The sequence below is a fragment of the Ochotona curzoniae genome, unplaced genomic scaffold, assembly GCF_017591425.1.
Source record: "Ochotona curzoniae isolate NIBS_2020 unplaced genomic scaffold, NIBS_Ocur_1.0 scaffold_461, whole genome shotgun sequence".
NCBI lineage: Eukaryota > Metazoa > Chordata > Mammalia > Lagomorpha > Ochotonidae > Ochotona > Ochotona curzoniae.
This window is the reverse complement of record NW_024467120.1, coordinates 11,781,784-11,801,241: the sequence shown is the minus strand read 5'-3', so window position 1 is coordinate 11,801,241 and position 19,458 is coordinate 11,781,784. Positions and strand designations below refer to the sequence as shown.

Here is a 19,458-nt window from a genome sequence, read left to right as displayed (position 1 = left end):
AAGGCTGCTGGAGATGGAGGGCTCTGGGACAGCAAAAGCAAGTTACAACCTTTTAATACAACCCAGAGCAGACCTCCCCACCACTGTGCAGATCTCCCTGGCTCCCTGCACCAGAGATGTGCTCTGTCCTGGGTTTCATCCTTACCCCAGGAGGCAGTGAGGGGCTGGTCCAGACTGAGGTGCTCCACCTGGCAGGTGAATCTCTGCTCTTCCCCACGGGGCACAGTCAAGGACACCAGGGCCCAGTAGGTCTCATCCCCGTTGGGAAGCACCACCTTCAACACCATATCCTTGGCTTCTAGTGGCTGCCCGTCCTTCAGCCACTGTATGGAGATGTTCTGGGGGTAGAAGTGCAGAGCCCGACACTGCAGAGTGGTTGCAGCAGAGGATATGTGGCGTGTCACCATCACTGAAGGAGGCACTTGGGGGAAAGATAAAGAAAAGGACCTTTTTATCCCATGCCAGGAAGTCTGGAACTTTCAGTTCCTCTATAGATTGGAGGAAGGACACATCCTTTCCAGGTTAAGATGGGAAGCAGAAGAGGCACCATTCTGTGGCCTAAAATTCAGTCCAAGATTGGGCTCTCCTGCCATGTCCCATTGAGGACAGTCACAGACAGGTTGGCCTTTTCTGTCCAGCATGCAGATTTGCACATCTGCTACCCACCTCCTTCATCCTGGTGACAACATGGTCCTTTTTGTGAATCGAGGATGACTATGGATATACACACTATGGATTTCATGTGGCTCACCCCCAGTAAATTTTCTTGGAAGAAGAGCCTTGTAAGATTGGGAACTTTGGGATTCTGAGAGTGGCCTTTAACTTTCAAAGGCTCCACCACATTCAGGGGTTGTCTCACTTTGGCATTCATATGCCTGGGGAGTTACGAGCCTCTCTGAATTCCTCCATGGGACTAGGCACAGGGATCTTGGCTGAATGAAAACGGGTTTCAGACACTTCTCCTTAACAACTGGCATAAAGAAGATAACCAAGACCAGGGCTGCGACTGTGACAAACAGCTCACCTGGAAGGTACAGATTGTAGGACTGGGAAAGTCAGACACACTCAGCTGCCTCTGAAGCCCCAGCCAGGGACCCTGTGCCAGCAGCCCCCTCCCGACTCCTCACTGGTGAGCTGGGCTTGGGGCGGGGAGTGGTGTAGAGGACTGGCACCTACCTGCCTGGTCCAAAGTCCCTCCCCCCACTTCCAGCCACTGTCGCAGCTGCTCAGGGCAATCCCTTTCCAGAAAGGCCTTGTTTTGCTTGGCTCGAATCTTGTGCACCTCCCACTCCAGCTTGGTGGCCTGGGCACCAGGTTCTGCTGCTGCTTTCCAATCCAGCAACTCAGGGCAGAATTCGAGGTGGTCCTGCCCATCATATCCATACTTCCAGAAGCCCCTGGTGCTGTTGTCCTCTTGTACTTCGCAGCCTAGGATCACCTGCAGGGTGTGAGACTCTGGAAACATACCCAAGCTGGTTACTGAGGTTGAAGGATCAAGTCCCCGTGCCCACCCTCATGCATAGAGCAGGAACCCCGGAAACTATCACCGTCCTCTTCCCTACTCTCCCTCCCAGCTCTGTCCCCTCAAGATGCATCCCTAAGGAGGAGCTACCCTGCCACCACCTCTCCACACACCCTGGCTGTGGTTGTTGTTGTCCATGATGGTCCACAAGTCGACGGTGAACATGTGATCCCATCCCTTCAGGCTCTGGCTCAGCTGCAGCCACAGCTGGCTTGGCGGCCCGCCTTGCAGCCATGGGGCCCGGGGTTCAGCTCGACGGCTCTCATGATTGTAGGACACGAACAGCTGGTCATCCAGGTAGCCTAATGCCTCAAACAAAGGTAGTCCAAGGTCAGGCTGTGAGGCACCCATGAAGTAGAAGAACAGAGAGTGGGAACCTGGAAAGACAGCAGCAGGCAGTTGGATGGAGCCCCACTGTTCCCCTGCCCATTGAAGTGCCAGGCAATCTTCATCCCTCCAGACTAGAATCCTGGTTAATCCCCATGCCCTCACCGCCCCAGCTGCAGCCCCAGCCCAGTTAGTAATGACTTCCTAACCCACTTTAGGAAAGTCCTGGCATCTTAGCGCAGGATGCTCAGAAGGAATAGGAACCCAAGTCCTCAGGACTTTGCCTTTGTGTCTTCACTGCTTCAGTCTCTAAGTACTCTCATATGCAAATATGTGCTGAGCAACTCTACCAGCTAATTAGCCCAGAGCCATTTTTCAGTGCTATCTAAAGCAGAAAGAGGGGAGCCCCAAGCAGCTGCCACGGCCGAGCAAGCTTGTTTCCCTCCACCTGCCCCAGCATTCTAGAAAGATGCTACTCCAGAAAGGTCCTTCCAGGGCAGGGCTGGTACAGCATCCGGCTGCTGTCATGGCAGCAGCCAGAAATACTTGTTGGATGAGCAAGTGACTTTAGGATTTTTCATCTCTGGCTCTGGACTCTACATTCTTATGCCTGCCTGCTTACCTGCCACACCAGTGGGTGACAGGATTGGCAATCTCACACTTGATCTTAGCCAAAAGGCTGAGAAATTTGAAATTTACTTTCCACAACCAAGCTTTTGGCTTTCCTCCAAACTGTTCTTCCCTCTGGCTTTATGATCTCAGAAATGGCATCACCGATTACTTCATCGCTCAAGTCAGTGAAGTAAAATGCCAGAGGAACAAAGCCACATTTGAGTCTTGCTTTCTCCCACAAAGTGCACAGACCTGGTGGTGATGTGTTTTATGATTTATCCAGACTACAACCATTTCTTGCCCCCATCCCTGCTGGGTCTGCTACAAAAGTGTCCTACCTGCTCTTCCACTTTACTCCTGCCATGCTCTGTGTCTTACACAGCAGCTGCAGTAGTATTTGAAAACGTTGGATCAGGTCACCCCATGAAGGAACACACAACTCAGCCCATCTGAGCCCAGCAGTGGCTCCTCCAAGCCACTGTCTCCCCAGACAGTGTCACCTAGGAAACATCTGGAGGTTTCTGGAGATACCTTTTGTTGTCACAACTGGAGGAATGTTACACAAAATACAATACAGGGAAGGCAGTTGTACTTTCTGTAAGGCTGCCCACAGTCCCAACACCCCGTGTTAACAAAGCAGGTCATTTGTGCTGTGCAAACATGAGTCAGCACGATTTCCCAGCCCCTCATAGGTCACCTGGGAAGTTCTGCCCCCAGTCCACATCTCCACATTAGCGTCCTTTCTTTCACATCTCCCTGGGCAGCCCAGAACGCCACTTCCCCGCCCCCTGACCTCCTGTTCCACATGCAGTCACAGCACCTGTCTCTCCCTGGCACTGCTCCTTCACTCACTGTCATCTCTTCCACAATACAGGATCTTATACAACAAGGAATTGTTTCCCAGCTTCTTTTCCCCCTCTGGGTTTGAAACACCACAACTCACAGATAGGATTTCCCATCCTATCGGACTGGCTATCAAGGTTGACTTCAGGAGAGCCATGGAAAAGTACAACTAGCTGTTTATTTTGGTGCCCCGCCCCCAAAATGAATGAAACCCTGCACAGGTTTTTCATAATATGTATTTTCTATGAATTTTGGAGAACCAGAAGGCACAGTGGAGATACCAGGTTGGGGAGTTGGCCCGTGGTCCCTCAGAATCAATAAGAACTTTGGGGAGCAGTTTGCTGTCAGCATCGACAGGTTGCAGGAGCCCCAGAGAGGGGCCCTGTTTCATCCCTCAGCCCTGGTCTGATGCTCAGGACCCTCCTGTGAGGGCAGGTGTCCATCATGGAGAAGCAGGTGGTCCACCAGATCTACAGAGGCACGACGGCCTCTGGAGTGGACAAGCTCCTTCTGCTAACGCCACCTTTTACGTTTCCAACACCATTCCGGCATGAGGTTCATTGGTCACAGCCACTCTGCAAACGCTCACTGGAAGATAAAGAAACCAACCAGTAGGCAGGACGTTGCCTCCTTGAGCTGGGTACCAGCACCTGCCCTAAAGTCCTCTTCTGAGCATCAAGTGCTAACAATGTGTATAACGTACTGAGCACAGGGCTGGACAACAAAAATCACTGCCAGGAAAGATTACAGGATCTGGCAGGACTCGGTTTAACCACACAAACCAGACTGTTTACAGTTTTTTGTAACCACAGGTTATCCTGGCCACCAGATTGGCTCACTTATTAATGGCTTCCACCATCCAATGCATCAAATAGAATGGAATATGAATGTAATGTCAAACTGACTGAACCCTTAAATGTTAATTATTGGTACTCTAATTATTGGTTAATTATTGGTCCTTTTAGAGGAAACCTGTGAGTTATATACAATTCATTACAAATTAGCAACAAGGTGAGCTGGAAAAAAAAAGCTATCAAAAAGTATCACGTTCAGTTCAGACGTTCAAAAATCACAGAAACTTATGATTTTTTTTTTTTTTTCCTCTAAGAGTTGGGAAAAGACCAAGGGTGGGCGGGCGGGACTGTCTCGGAAGCCTCTATGCCAAGTGTTCAAAAAGCCAAAAAGCGAAAAAGTGCTGGGAAAGTGGGGGTGAGTGCGGAATCCTCATTCCCTTGTGGGCGACCTCTGCTCAGCAGACCGAGTGGGAGTGAGAGTTCGGCGCTGGCCGGCTGGCACGCAGTCTGAGGGCACACCCAGGCCAAAGTTGCCCTTGGTAAAACTTCCCGTTTGGAGATGACTAGGGCAAAATGGCTCAGGCAACGCCGTAAAAAAGAGTGAAATTGAGATTCAAAACCAAGGACCCAGGCTTAGCTCAGTCGGTGTGGAGAACCCAGGAGGTTCATTTAAAAGCGTTTGCGTCGGGGGAGGCCTGGCGGGGATGGGGGTGTTCCAGGGGCCGCCCCAGGGGTCCCCCCGGGGCGCAGAGCCACGGGGGTCGGAGAAGGGCGAAGGGCGGCTCTGAGGCCAGTGACGGTAGAAAGCTCCACGGGCAGAATCCCATTTTTGTCCGCTGGAACCAGGACAAACAGGTCGCCAAACAGGGGCCCCAGCAGTTGTTTCCTGGAAGTGAGCAGATTCCGGGGCCCAGAAGCTACTTTGGCTTTTCCTCCCCGCAGAGCCCCCAGCTCGCCACAACCCAAGACTTACGCGGGGATCGCGCCTGCGGGAGCACGGCACGCACGAGCAGCAGCAGGAGGAGCGCGGGTCGCGCGCGCCGGCGCATTTCCCGACCTCCACGCGAAACCCGGAGGTGCGGACGGCCCGAGAGGTCAAGGCGGGCCGGGGCCGAGGCTCTGGGGGTGCCCGATAAAACTTCCTGGCGACTGGGATCCCTTTCCGGGCCATGGGCGAGAAGAGACGGCTCTCCTGATCTTGCAGTTTTCTGCAGCAGCCACTGGCACCAGCTGGTGAAATACGCACGGACCCCGTTCTTCTCCCGCGCTCCCTGTGCGCAGCGGGGTCGTGCTGACTGCGGGAAGCTGACGAAGCAAGTGTTGTGATCCAGATATCAAGCTTACGACATTAAGCAAACATTAAATTATGCATCTTCAAAACTTCTAGCGCCAGTTTTCTCCAATTTGTTCCTCCTACTGAATTTGTGACCATCCCTCGCAGGAAACATTTCATTTTGTTCTATTAAAATTAAATCGTAAGGTTGACAAATTAGATAACCGCGGAAACAGCTTTCACAACTTAGGTAGTGAAATAGTGTTTGCCAAGTTCAAGGCACAGCGGAACACCTGGGGAATCATTAAACACACTCAGGCCCTCCCCTGCCTGCTACGGATTTGAGTTAGTTTTGGGTGATGCTTAGGTTATGCGATTTTCAAAACTTTGCTCTCTGATCTCTTCCCCCTTCAGTGTCCCTCCCCACCAATACCACTGTATATGAGAATTCAGCTTTAAAATGTTTCAGATCATCTCAGCAAATTTCATGCATCTGTTTACCTTGATCCTTTAAATATCTAGCAAATTCAACAAGCAATGTCTTCTTAAGCAAACAGGCAAATTTTTTTGTCACTTAAAAAAAACTTGGTTATCAGGGTCTCTTAGCTGTAAGCATATAGATGAAGGAAGATTGGAAAAGTGTTGAATATTGATGAGGTTGGTTGTCTTTTTTTAAAGTAACAGCTTTATTGACATAATCTATACGCCATACGTTGTAAAATGTAAGTGTAAATGGGTTCTGGCTTACTTACAAAAGTCTGCTGCTCTTACCTCATCCATTCTGGAACTCCTCCCATCTCCCCCAAATAAATCCTCTAGTTACCACTCTCCCAATCTTTCCTTCCTGCCTGCCAATCCTAGCCATACATTTTTCTACCTAGAACTCCTACAGTATGTTGTTTTTCATGAATGACTTCTTTCATGTAACATAAGGTCTTCATACATACATCTCATGAGCCATGAGCCCCATTATATCACATCAAATTTTATATATGTTTGTCAATTGATGCACATTCGGTTGTTTCTACTTTTTCACTATTGGTAAATTATACCACTTGGAGCATTCATGCCCAAGTTTTTGAATGGACTTGGGTTATTTGAGAGGACTCGCTGGGTCACACAGTAACTCTACCCTTGGAGGTTAATGCTGCAGCTTTCTCTTCCCTTTGTCAGTTTTCCAAAGCAATGCTGCAGCTTTCTCTTCCCTTTGTCAGTTGAGAGTGTTGTCATTCTATACATTTGCCAACACTTTTTACTGTTCATTTTCAACTACAGGTATTCTTGTATGAAGTATACTATGCATCATGTGCTTTGATTTGGTTTTCCCTAAGGATCACTAATGTTGAGATTAAAAAAAAAAACTTGCTTATTGGAAATTTGTAAGTTTCTTAAGAGAAATGTCCATTCCAATTCTTCACTCATTTTTTTTTTAATTTTTATAAAATTTTATTTTGACATTCTTTACATAGTTAATTAGGGTAAGAGGGTTCAAGGGCTACATGAAAGTGGATAATACTAGTATGTTTTCCATATTGTTACCTTCATGTTTAAAGGGGGTTATTTAAGGGAGAAGGCCCACCCATTTTCCCACCCTCCCCAGATCCCGGATGTAGGGCATGCGCTGAGGTTCTTGCTCAAGTGGTTTTGATATTGCAACAGTTATGAATCGTTGTCAATCTTGCCACTCCAAGCACTATGAGGGCTTTGAAAAATCCACTGATTGACATAGTCCATCATAGCTGAGATGGTTGGTTGACCCGTTCTGTCTTCTCTCTTTTCTTCGTTAGGGTTTTGAGTCCAGCATTTAGATTAGGAAGATCTCCAAAGAAACTTCTTGTATGTGCTAACAAGTACAGGGCCCGGCACCGTCCATCGCTCCAATCAGCTGGTGGTTGCAGTTGCTGGGTTGGTTCTGTTTTCACTCCCGACTTCCACTGGAACCAATGGGTGTTACAGTCCAGCCTAGTTCTGCCCAGCACATACTTGGCCCTCACATAAACCAGCGGGAGCTGCAGCCTAGGTTGGAGCGACCCACAATAACCCCCACCAGGCCCACCCCCTACCCTGGTTTGCCAGTAAGTGTAGCAGTAATCCAGTCTGTCCCACACCCCATTCCACCCCAGCCGCTATCTTAGTTAACTTAGCTTTATGTCCTGTGGAAGTGGTAACCCAAGAGGGATGAGCCCACTATTTCCCTCCCAGGCCTCTCCCACTCCCAGATTCCAGTTGATGCTGCATCTAAGCCCAAACAACCCTCGCCCACTTTAATTTTGTTTGCACCAGTAGGAATAATCCACCCAGCCCGGCTTTTCCCTGATCTGGTCCGCACGAAGCCCACAGGTGTGGTAGCTCTGCCTAGTCTGGTCTGCCCCCATCCCAGCCCATGCTCTCCTGCGAAAGTAGCTGTCCTGCAAAGGAACCCTCCCTTATTCCCCTGCCGGCTCTGCCCACTTCCTTTCTTGTTCTCAGGCTGGTAGGGCGCTGCGGTCCCTTCCGGTACAGGCCACCTCACCTCAGCATTCCATAATGTGCACTAGTCTTTGTTGCGACCAACCCTAGGTCGACCCACACTGGTGCCTGGATTTGCCAGTGGATGATGTGGACAGATTCAGCCTGGTCTTGCCCCCACGTCAGCCAATTGTATGCCAGTGGGTAGCTTTCCATGGCCTTTTCTGGGCTGTTTCCTATCATGTTTCTTGCGTTTACCTGCCGGGTCTGTGTCCTGCCAGAGGAGTTCTTCACTCATTTTTTTTTAATTTTAGAAAGAGATGTACTAATTCATTTCTATTTGAAAAGCAGATTTACTGAGAGAAGGAGAGAGAGAGGGAGAGGTCTTCCATCTGCTAGTTCACTCGCCAAGTGGCCACAATGACCACAGCTAAGCTGGTTCACACCTGGGAGGCAGGTGCTTCTTTCAGTCTCCCACATGGATACAGGGACACAAGAACTTGAGTCATTCACCAGTGCTTTCCAGGCCATCAGCCACAGAGCTGGATCAGAAATGGAGCAATCAGGATTTACAGGATGGTAATGTTGCAATCAGAGGATTAGTGTACTAACCCCTCATTTTAAATTTTGGTTTTAAGTATCTATTTAGAGGACACCGTGACAGTGTGATCGAGATATCTTCCATCTACTAGTCAAGCTCCCAATCGCTGTAATAGTCAGTGATGGGTTAGGACAAAGCCAGGAGCCAGGCATTCCATTACAATCTCCCACACGGGTGTCACAAATGTTTGGGCACACATCTGCTGCCTACCAGGTGCATTGACAGGGAGCTGGATCGAAAATGGAGTAATTAGAATTGTAGCAGCCAGGCACTGAAATAGATATAGGATGCCAGCATCCCAAATAGCACCTTACCCAATCATGTCACAAGCACTTTACTCGTTTTTAAAACTTGGGCCATTTGTCTTTTATTATTGTTTTCTTATTACTATTTTATTTAGCATTGAAATATTTATTATGTACATAATCTAGACATATGTCATACACAATATATTATTTTCAAATATTTTCTCCAATTCAGAATGTCTTTTTGCTTTCTGGGTGCTGTGATTTAAAACACAGAAATTTTTAACTTTGATAAAATCTGATTCTTTTTTTCTTAAGCTTTTAATGTCAAATCTAAAAGTTCATTGTCAAGTCCAAGATCACAACAGTTTTTACCTGGCCTCTTTTAAGAGTTTCAGTGTTTCAATATTTACAATTAGATCTTTGATAAATTTGGGGTTAATTTCTGTGTATATATTATAGTTAATTATATGGATTTATTTAATTTTATATGCCAACTTGTCTAGGCTAAGATACCCAAATAGCAGATGAACTGTTACTTCTAGATGGATCCCTGAGAGTGTCCAAGTGAAGTTCTTAAAAACAACAACAACAACATCCCACCCCCAGATGGAAGAATTCCTATAGAACCAGCCCCCGTCAAACTGTGTGTACTCGTCCGACAGGGGGGGAGCCAGCCATTGATATCAGGTAGTGGGGTAAAGTAGGTATTGATTTATTGCAAATCACAGAATAAAGAGCCAGGAAATCATTGCAGAATTCCTCGGCTCTCTGAGCGATTACAGGTTAAAGTTCTTACAGACTAAAGTTAGGGTTAAAAGGTTCAGAGCGTGTCCAGACCCGTGGCTGATCTGAACTGCTCACAGCCTGGCTTTGGTTGGTTGGCAAAATCATGTTCTTTTTGGAATTTTGGTAACGATGAAGTGAACTCTAGTCATCCATCGACCTACAAGAATGGTGCCCACATGATCCACTTGTCACCCAAAGGCTGATCCTCCTGACACTGCTGCACTGAAGAACTCAGCCTCGGTGTGCACTCTGACAAGGTCAGGCCACAGCAAAGACTGACTGACTAGCTTCTGCACTTGCGTCTCAAGCCTTTGGACTTGACTTTCTTCCTTCCACAGCCGCTGACAGCACTCACACATGTGTGCATCAGGGATCCAATTTCACCCTTTTTTGTGGACATTCAGATGTGTCAACACCATTTGATGAGAAGACTATTATTAAATTTTTGGCACCCCTGCTAAAAAACAGTGGATTGTAATGTGAGAGTTTATTTATTTATTTTTACTCTCAATTCTAGTCATGGAGTTGTTTTCCTATCTATGTCAAGATGATGCTGTACTGATTATTGTAGGTTTTTTTTTTTAAGTGAAATTGAAGCCAAGAAGTGCAAATTCTTCAAATTTCTTTTTTTTTTTTCCACATTGCTTTGTTTTCTCTGGGTCTGTTGAATTTCATGTGAATTTTAGGCTCAATAGTCTCTGTATTTTTATATATGTTTTAAGATTTTCATTCAAAACACAGCTTTTCAAAAAATGCGATTAAAAATATAGCCAAAGTTAGACAATAATGCCAACATTTAATAGGTAGGAGGAGGATGAGAAAGTTGATATGTAAATTTAAACAGTGATCAACCACATTCTGGAAGCCATGGACTGGACTGGTTACTGATGCCAAATCCTACAGAGAAACAAAGCCAGATACAATCTGAAAATTGCCCATGATACATGCACGTTAAAAAATTTCTCATAGGAGGTAAAAAAAAAAAAATGAACTGACATTTTTCAAAAGAACAGATTCAAATGGCTAATGGAAAAGGTGCTCTGGCTCCCTAGCCATCAGGGAGGTACAAACGAAAACCACGCTAAGGTTCCACCTAACTCCAGGGAAGTTAGCCTTCATTCAAAACTCTACTAACAACACCTGCTGGCATGGATGTGGGGAGAAAGGTACCCTCCTTCACTGCTGGTAGAAGTTCAGGATAGCAAAACCACTGTAGAAATCAGTATGGAGAGTACCCAGAGAATTACAAAGAAACCTGCCATATGACCCAGCTATTCCACTCCTAGGAATACATCCAAAGGAAATGAAAACTGCATATGAGAAGGGGATCTGTAATTCTGTATTTACAGAAGCACAATTTACAATAGCAAAGACATGGAAGCAATCCAGATGCCCATTCAAACAGGAGTGGCTAAAGAAACTGTCTTACATCTACTCCATGGAATAATACTCAGCCATTAAAAAGAATGAAATTATACCATTTGCAACTAGATGTCGCAACTAGAGACCATTATGCTCAGTGAAGTAAGTCAATCCCAAAAGGATAAATACCATATGTTCTTTCTGATATAAGGCAGCCATCATGCAAATTGTAAGATCAATAACCCTTTCCATACTATCTTCACTGCATCCCATATATTTTGATGTTTTTGTTTTCATTTTCATTTATTTCAAATAGTTTCTTTTCTCTTGTTGAATTCATCGCTGGCTCATAGATCACACACTGGCATCATTTTACCCAACAGGTTTTTGTATTTTCTTCACCCTTGTGTTAGTTATTCAGTGGTGCATTTTTTGGACTCCATGATGCTGTAAATCTTTGTTTTAACTTCATACCTGTTGTTGACTTTGTTTCATGGCTTCTCATTTATGGGAATGAATAGTGATGGTGTATATGTGAAGATACAATGCAATATGTATCCCTACTTCCAAATCAAAGATGGACTCATGAAGAAACTGTTGGACATATCTAGACAATGGGATACTGGACTGTCTGACATTGTCTATGCCAGCAATGTTGAGGCACACTTAAATAACAAACTGATATGACAGTCTCCATTACACAACTACTATACCTTCCCTTAAATGAAGAGCCACAAAACAAAACCAACTTCCAGGAGAAAAAAGAAATTAACAACACCAAGAAGTTAAACAACATGCTATTAAATGTCTAACGTGTAGCTGAAGAAGTGAAAATCAAGAACCTTCTTGAAGAAAATGATGCCACTGTATGATCTACGAGTCATTGAATGATTTAGTCAGAAGAAAGTGTTTTGAAGAGATGAAACCAACAGAAAACAACAAAACCCATGTGATATAGTTTCCGCTGATCTTTGTTGGAGTGTGTCTCCTCCAGACAATAAACACTTCATGGCATTGTAAATTTCTATTTTTCTTTTTATTGTTGATTTTGTATCATGACTTTTCATTTAAGGGAATGTACAGTAGTTATGTAATGGAGACTAACAACCAGATGTGAGGATGCAGTGTGGTCGGCACCTCTGTTTCCAGACAAAGATAGACTTATAGTGAAACTGTTTATATTATATTTTGACAATAGGATTCTGGACTCTGCCATTGTCCATGCCCGCAATGATGAACATATGACTGAGTATGAAGAAGTATATGTTAGTAATGATATAAAGGAACTGGGGGGGGGAGGGAATTGGGGAGGGATAAGGGAATATGAAACTGTATCGTAAAATGATACCAATAATAATTAAATGTGAAAAAAATAACAAACTGATAGACTTATGACTGCTTATGAAGGATTATGCTATTGTGATAATATGGGGAAAATCAGTGGGGGGTAGGAATTTGGGGGAAGGTGCAGAAACCCCAAAGCCTATGGAATTGTACCATAAAATTAAAAATTTTTTTTTTTTCTCATAGGAGTCTGAAGGCAGATGGACCGAAGGTAAGGAACAAAGCATGTAGGAAGCTGTAATTCCAGCCCTGAGGAATGGGCTGAGTTTAAGAGGAAAAAACCCTTTCTGCCATCTGGAACCATCCCATTATGTTTTCATTTACTGCTGCCAGAACATAGAAACGCAGGAAGCATTCACAATGCACAGTGTGCTGGAAATGATACCCAGTGAATTCTGGGTTGTCAGAATTCAAATCAGCCCACATTGTTTAGATTTCCATGTCGGGGTAGCATGCATCCTATATGGCCTCCATACACAAAGGAAAGTGGTGGGCCCAGGTCGAACAAGAGCTGAGAGATTTTAAACTTGTGAAAAAGAATAAGGAAATATTATCCACACCTCAGATATGTGGCTGAAGAGCTATTTTTTCTTCAGATATTTAACACAGGATAGAGTGACAAATGTCATTTGGGGAAGATATGGTATAGGACTGAGTTTGCAGCCCCTGACCTAATCCACATCCCACTTGGCTGCTCTCCTTCCAAAACGTGAGTTTGACCCAGGGACCACTCTGGTGCTCAGCCAGTTCTCAGTTGTTGCCTGGTGTCTCCTGACCTGTCTTATCTGTTAGTATGGATCTATGAGAAACCTACTTACAGTCCTGGCCTCATCTGTAAGTGAAGAAAGGCTTCCAGCTCCAAGATGGTATCCTAGACCTTCACTCCAATGCAACCTCAGATTATGCAAGTCTTGCTCTTAAACAAGATTTGAAACAAAATGAAACAGACATGAAGCAAAATGTGCAGAACAACAGCTTGTGTAATGTTCATGTTGGGCAGTTTCTACCTAACAATGTGCTATCTTCTTCTTCTTTTTTTTTTTTTTTAAGATTTATGTATTTGGAAAGGCAGATATACAGAGAAAAGGAGAAACAGAGGGAAAGATGTCCTGTTCTCTTTCACTCCCCAGTTGGCCACAACGGCCAGAGCTGAGCTGATCTGAAATCAGGAACCACGAGCTTCTTTCAGGTCTACCACTCAGGTGCAGGGTCCCAAGGCTTTGGGCTGTCCTCCACTGCTTTCCCAGGCAGTAGGGAGGTAGATGGGAAGTAGAGTAGCCAGGATACAAACTGGTGCCTGTATGAGATCCCAGTGGATGCAGGGTGAGGATTTAATCACTAGGCTATGACATCGGGCCCAGGATGTGTTATTTTGAAGAACATATTATTGCTATTTAAAAATGGGGAGGTCTTATCCAAGTTCCAGAAACGAATGACTGAGAACTCACCAAGATGACTGTCTTTTGGCCAGAAGGGTTTCACTAGCATCCTCTGAAGAGAGGAAAGCTGATTTAGCAGAAGTCACCTTGGGCAGCTGCACCTTATCCCTGACTTCTTTCTGTCTTCCTTTGCAGAAAGTGGTGTAAACCTATGACATATTTCTAAGAAATTGGTTGGTCAAATGGCATTTTTTTCTTGTCTTTTCATCTACTCATGCACAGCAAAAAACATTATGCACATACAAGCATCTCTGTGATCCCTTATTCCCTCAGCTACCACTATGCCAGCCCTAGGTCCGGGCCCTGCCCTCAGGCTGGAGCCCCCTATCCCTTCACTCACCCCATGCCAGCCTTAGGTCCGGGCCCTGCCCTCAGGCTAACTCAAGACCCCAGCATTATTTTCCTCTTTCTCCAACCCTGCACTTTTGACTTTCTACTCTGGTGGGGTCCCCTCCCCTTACTCATTTCCTCCTTTTTTCAGAGATCTGACCTTGGCTCAGGTCAGCTACCTCCCAGAGAGCCTGTGTCAGGTCTCCTGAATCAGTTTCAGAGCTCCCATACTGTACTGTATTTATTGTATATGTTAAAGGGGGCACGAGAGGACCATGACAGCTGAGGCTGCACAGGGCCATGGGAGCTGGGAAGGGAGAGAACCAGGAATGTTCCCAATCACGTGCTCTTGCAGGCTTGTTGTGGAACCATCCTGTGGGGTCTGGAGAAGAAGTCAAGACTCAGCCCGCACTCGGCCCCAGAACAAAGTATGTTGACCCAGAGAATTGGATGCCTTGCACCTCAGAGGAGCAGCCTGGCAGGTGCAGCCAATTCAGCCACGAGGACAGCCTACGGATTGTGCTTTCTGGAGGTCCAGAGCTTGCACAGATCTGGGAGTTCTGGAGACTTGCAAGAGCCTAGGAATTTAATCAGCTAAAGCAACAATCCTCACATGAAACTCACACCTCACACCTGTGGAATTCACTTTCCTCCCACAGGAACTGATGATGTGCTACAGTGTCAGTTCAGATAGTACAGTCTGAGCTCAGTGCACCACTATTTTTGTTATTGCAATCCTTCAACTGTTTCATGGGTCTTGGGCACTCTATGGTAGGAGTGGCCATTTGGCTCAGTGAGTAAGAAACTGCCTGGAGGGTTCAGAATGATGGCTCCATGGATATATCCTCAATTTGCAAGCTTAGGTATTCTGGACTCGTGTTCTGCTTACTCCACTTCCCTTCCAGTTCCCAGCTTGTGGCCTGGGAAAGCAGTAGAGGATGACCAAAAGCCTTAGGACCCTGCACCTAAGTGAGAGACCCAGACCTGGCTCCTGGCTTCAGATCAGCTCAGCTCTAGTCATTGTAACCACTTGGGGAGTGAACCAGCTGATGGAAGATCTTTCTCTCTGTTTCTCCTTCTCTCCATAAATTTGATCTGCCTTTCCAATTTATAAAAAGAATAATAATAATAATAATAAAAAACTAGCTGAAACAGCTGCATCTCAGTGGCGTGCCTGAATTCAAGTCAGCTCTGCCTCCAATTCCAACTTGCTGCTAATGCCAAACCCGGGATGTAGGCAGCAGGTAACTGATTCATTAAGCAGTTCGTTCCTGCAACCTATGTGAGGCCCAGACAGAGGTTCAGGTTTCTGGCTTTAGCTCTGTCATGAGCAATCGAGGAGTGAACCAGCAGATGGGGGACATCTTTATGTCCTGTTGCTATTCATATGAAATTAATAAAAATAAACTAAATAAAAAGGAAATAATTCCCTCTTTGTCCATATATGAGTATATTATTCATTGTTATTATTTTTAAAAGATGTATTAATTTATTTGAAAATCAAGTCACAAAGAGAGACAGAGATCTTCCACCCACCAGTTTACTCAAGCACCACAACTGCCATGCCTGGAGCCAGGGGTTTTTTGAGGTCTTCGTAGGAGAGATGCGAACACTTGGGCCATCCTCTGCTGCTTTTCCGTGGCCATTAGCAGGAGCTGTATCAGAAGTGGAACAGCTGGAAAATGAACCAGAACTCATATGGGATGTCAGTGTTTCAGACACAGGATTTACCTGCTAAGCACATGATGCCAGTCCCCTATTCATTGGTATTTTATTCAAAAATTTTTTCAAAGATCTTTTTAATTTTTATTGGAAAGGCAGATACACACAGAGGAAGAGATACAGACAAAAAGATCTCCATCTGCTGGTTCACTCCCAAAGTGGCCATAATGGTTGGATTAAGCTGATCTGAAGCCAAAAGCCAGGAGCTTCTTCCGGGTCTCCCACGTGGGTGCAGAGTCTGTCCCAAGGCTTTGGGCCGTCCTCCACTGCTTTTCCAGGATACAAGCAGGATGTTGGATGGGAGGTGGAGCAAGCAGTACACGAACCGGCACCCATGTGGATCCTAGTAAGAGAAGGAGGGAGGATTAGCCAGTTGAGCCATTGCACTGGTCCCTCCTCATTGGTATTTTTAAGAGTTATTTATTTATTTGAAAGGTAGAGTTGCAGGGAGAGAGGAAGGTACAAACAGGCAGAGAAATAGATTTTCCATTTTCTGGTTCACTCTGCAGATGGCTGTAACAGGCAAGACTGAGCGCCAAACAGAAGCCAGGAGCCTAGGCCTCCATCTGCATCTCCCACCTGAGTTTAGGGGTCCAACTGCTTCTGCTGCTCTCCCAGGAACATCAGTGGAGTACATGGGACTCACACTGGCACTTACCTGCAGACAGTGGCTCAACTGGCTTCTCCGCAGCATGGGCACCATTATCCATTGTGGAGGAGAAAAAATATCAGTCTCTCCTCTTGTTGTCTTACACATAGCACATGATTAGCGTATATGTCAGTCAAAGTCATGTTGCAAAGACCACATCTTTACCAACGCCTTTTTCTGGACATAGTCTCTCTAAAATATATTTTTTTAAAGATTTATATATTTTATTACAAAGTCAGATATACAGAGAGGAGGAGAGACAGAGAGGAAGATTTTCCATCCGATGATTCATTCCCCAAGTGACCACAACGGCTGGTGCTGCGCCAATCCGAAGCCAGGATCCAGGAACTTCTTCTGGGTCTCCCACGCGGGTGCAGGGTCCAAAAGCTTTGGGTTGTCCTTGACTGCTTTCCCGGGCCACAGGCAGGGAGCTGGATGGGAAATGGAGCTGTCGGGATTAGAACCAGCACCCATATGGGATCCCGGGCGTGCAAGGCGAGGACTTTAGCCACTAGACCACGCCGCCGGGCCCTAAAATAATTTTTAAAACATAAAATAATATTTGGTCTCTGCGGGTCTCAGACCCTTATGGCTAATTTGTCACTTCCATTCAAGACCCAGTTGGCATAGCTGGTGAGGGTTACTAAGCCTTCCCTCCTCTGATCTCCATTTCACTGTCGACAAAATCAGTGACCATTCTTTCCCCATGCTTCCCTTTCAGAGCAAACGTAGGCACCCAGACGGTAGTTTCCCTTTCCCCCGGTTAATCATTAGTAGGGGAAAGTGAGTGGATTGACCCACGCAAGTTTTCTGTCTCTTCAGTAAAAAAACAAAAAACGAAAATACATAAGCAAAACTGTTTCTCTTTCAGACCAGCAAGACTTCCAAAGTTTCTTGGAGCCGGGATCTGCACCTGACTGCTTGGAGCCTTTCTCAGGCTCACGGCTTCCCGGTACTGCTGTCATTGACCATGAAGAACAGTCATTTCTGTGCAGCAAAGGACTCGTTGTGTGCTGAAGTCAGTTGGGTTCAGTGTCTACCTGAAGTTAAATATTAGGCCAATTCGCCCCGCTGCTTTCATGGCTCGCGTCCCACCGAGCCAGTTTTAATTTGGAGCGCCATCTAGTGTTTTCAACGGCAAACAGCATGCTACAAGGTAACTGCTTTGGGTAGGAAAGGATAGAAGCCAAAGAAAATCTGTATTTAATGTTATTCTTCAGCAATACTAGTAATCTTGGGAGAGCCAAACGTTAAGAACATACGTTCACTTTTCAACTTGCACGCTTTAAAATTATCGGTTGGCAAGCAGATGTTTTCAATTTAATTTGTTTTTCAGTTGAAAAAAAGTGAGGGTATCTTTCTTGCTTCACTTTTATTCAACCCGCAATCTAGCGCAATTTGCTTTTTCGGGTTTAGGATGTGTACATTTCAGGGCATGTATATTGCAATCAAGTTGCGCTGCTCTTACGCACAGTGTAAAGTCATAACCTCCTTTAAATCTTTATCCTCACGGACACACAGGATGGCAAGCATTGGTAGTAACCTCACCGTCACTGCTGGTTCTCCTCACTGTTGGATGTCCTCACTGCTTCCTAGCACACGAGAGTCGATTTGAGGCGAGTACCTGTGCTCAGCCACTGTCCACACTCCCCGCCGTGGCACTTTACCTCCGGGATGAAAACAGCTGATGTAATACCATAGACATTTTCCTCTAAAGCACCCTTCACCTCCTAGGAAAAACAGACTCTTCCTTTTCTCCCCTCCTCTGCATAAACACCATTCCTTTCCTTCTAGGTTCCTTCTCAAGGCACTATGCAAAGGACAGAGCCTAACTTACCTAAGTTCTGGTCTCCTAAGCCAGTACACTGCTCGAGTTACTGAATCTGCTTATTAATATTTTGACAAGAGAATGAATTAGCAGCGTGATTCTGCTAGACAAGACGACGGTATCTATCATTTGCCTCTATTATATTTTTTCCTGCCTATGGAATTCTTTTGGTGGTCTCATGGATACTCAGAGCCTCAGAATAATCATCTGTGAAATGGTGATAATTATTTCCATCTACTTAAAATGATGAGACTGAGTGTTTGGCAAGAGGTCGAATACCTAGAGCAGGAAAGCTTCCAAAATAAGCTTTCCTGAAGCACAGTGCCATCTAGTGTCCACAAAAACAAAAGCAAGGCACAGTGTATTCGGAGGGGTAGGGTGAGGTGGTGGCAGGTGTCTGCTGAGCCTACATCTAAAGCCACTAGAGTTGTTATTGAAGATGCAGTTCATAGGTGACAACGTATTTTAAGTGTATATACTATACGCAAAAAAACCCTTTTAATGTTTGCATTGCTATTTTGTGAGTTTGCACTTGTGTTTAGGTTACCCGAGTCAGTACACTGCCCCCTGGTGTTGTTCCAGCACCATCTTTTTTTGGTTGTTGTTGTCAATATGAGGAAAATTTAAGTGCTAAAATCAGTAAGAAATTTACTGAACCACCATTGTAAATCCTTAAGAGGGCCCTCATGATAAAGAATTTGGTCCCTGTTGTTTCTGTTTGAGGCAAGCAGAGTGAGATGAGTTCAGCAGTCAACAGCAAAGTGGTGGAGTGACAGGGGCAGGAGGCAGGTTAACCAGAGGTCAAGCCAGTCAGCTTAAAGCGTGAGTGCGGAGCGAGGAGTGTGTGCCAACACACAGCGAGGTGGGCAAAGTGGGAGGGTGATGATCCTGGATTGCCTGTTCACTTGTCACTCCCCAGGACTCACACTCCCCGCACGTCTGCCCGCCCTCCCCACACACTCACACACAAGTACACGATCACACACCTCTCTCTGATGGTCCACTTTTATCAGGCTTCTTGGGAAGAATGCTTAGGTCCTGGAAACTTTCAGACTCAGCTAACAGAACCACCCATAACTGGAAAGGATGAGCTGGCCTTGGGATGTGGTATATTCTCATCTACACTTACAAGCTAAAGACCACCCATAACTCTCTTAAGACCACTCCCAAAACATGACTGTCCTATAGGACAAGCACCTAGTATCAATAAACCTCAGATGAGGGACTATGCTCAACTCGATCCAGTAACTGCGCATATCACCTAATTTAACCGTTACTACACTCCTTTGGGAAGGTGTAATTCTTATTTTACAAATTAGGAAGTGAAATT

At 45.6% G+C, this 19,458-nt stretch overlaps 1 protein-coding gene across 1 annotated transcript in view; it reads right to left on the bottom strand.

Annotated features, from left to right (window-relative positions):
- LOC121147753 overlaps nucleotides 1-19,458 on the bottom strand; it is a 50,111-nt gene that overhangs the window by 5,929 nt on the left and 24,724 nt on the right. The gene's annotated exons all lie outside the window — the stretch shown is intronic.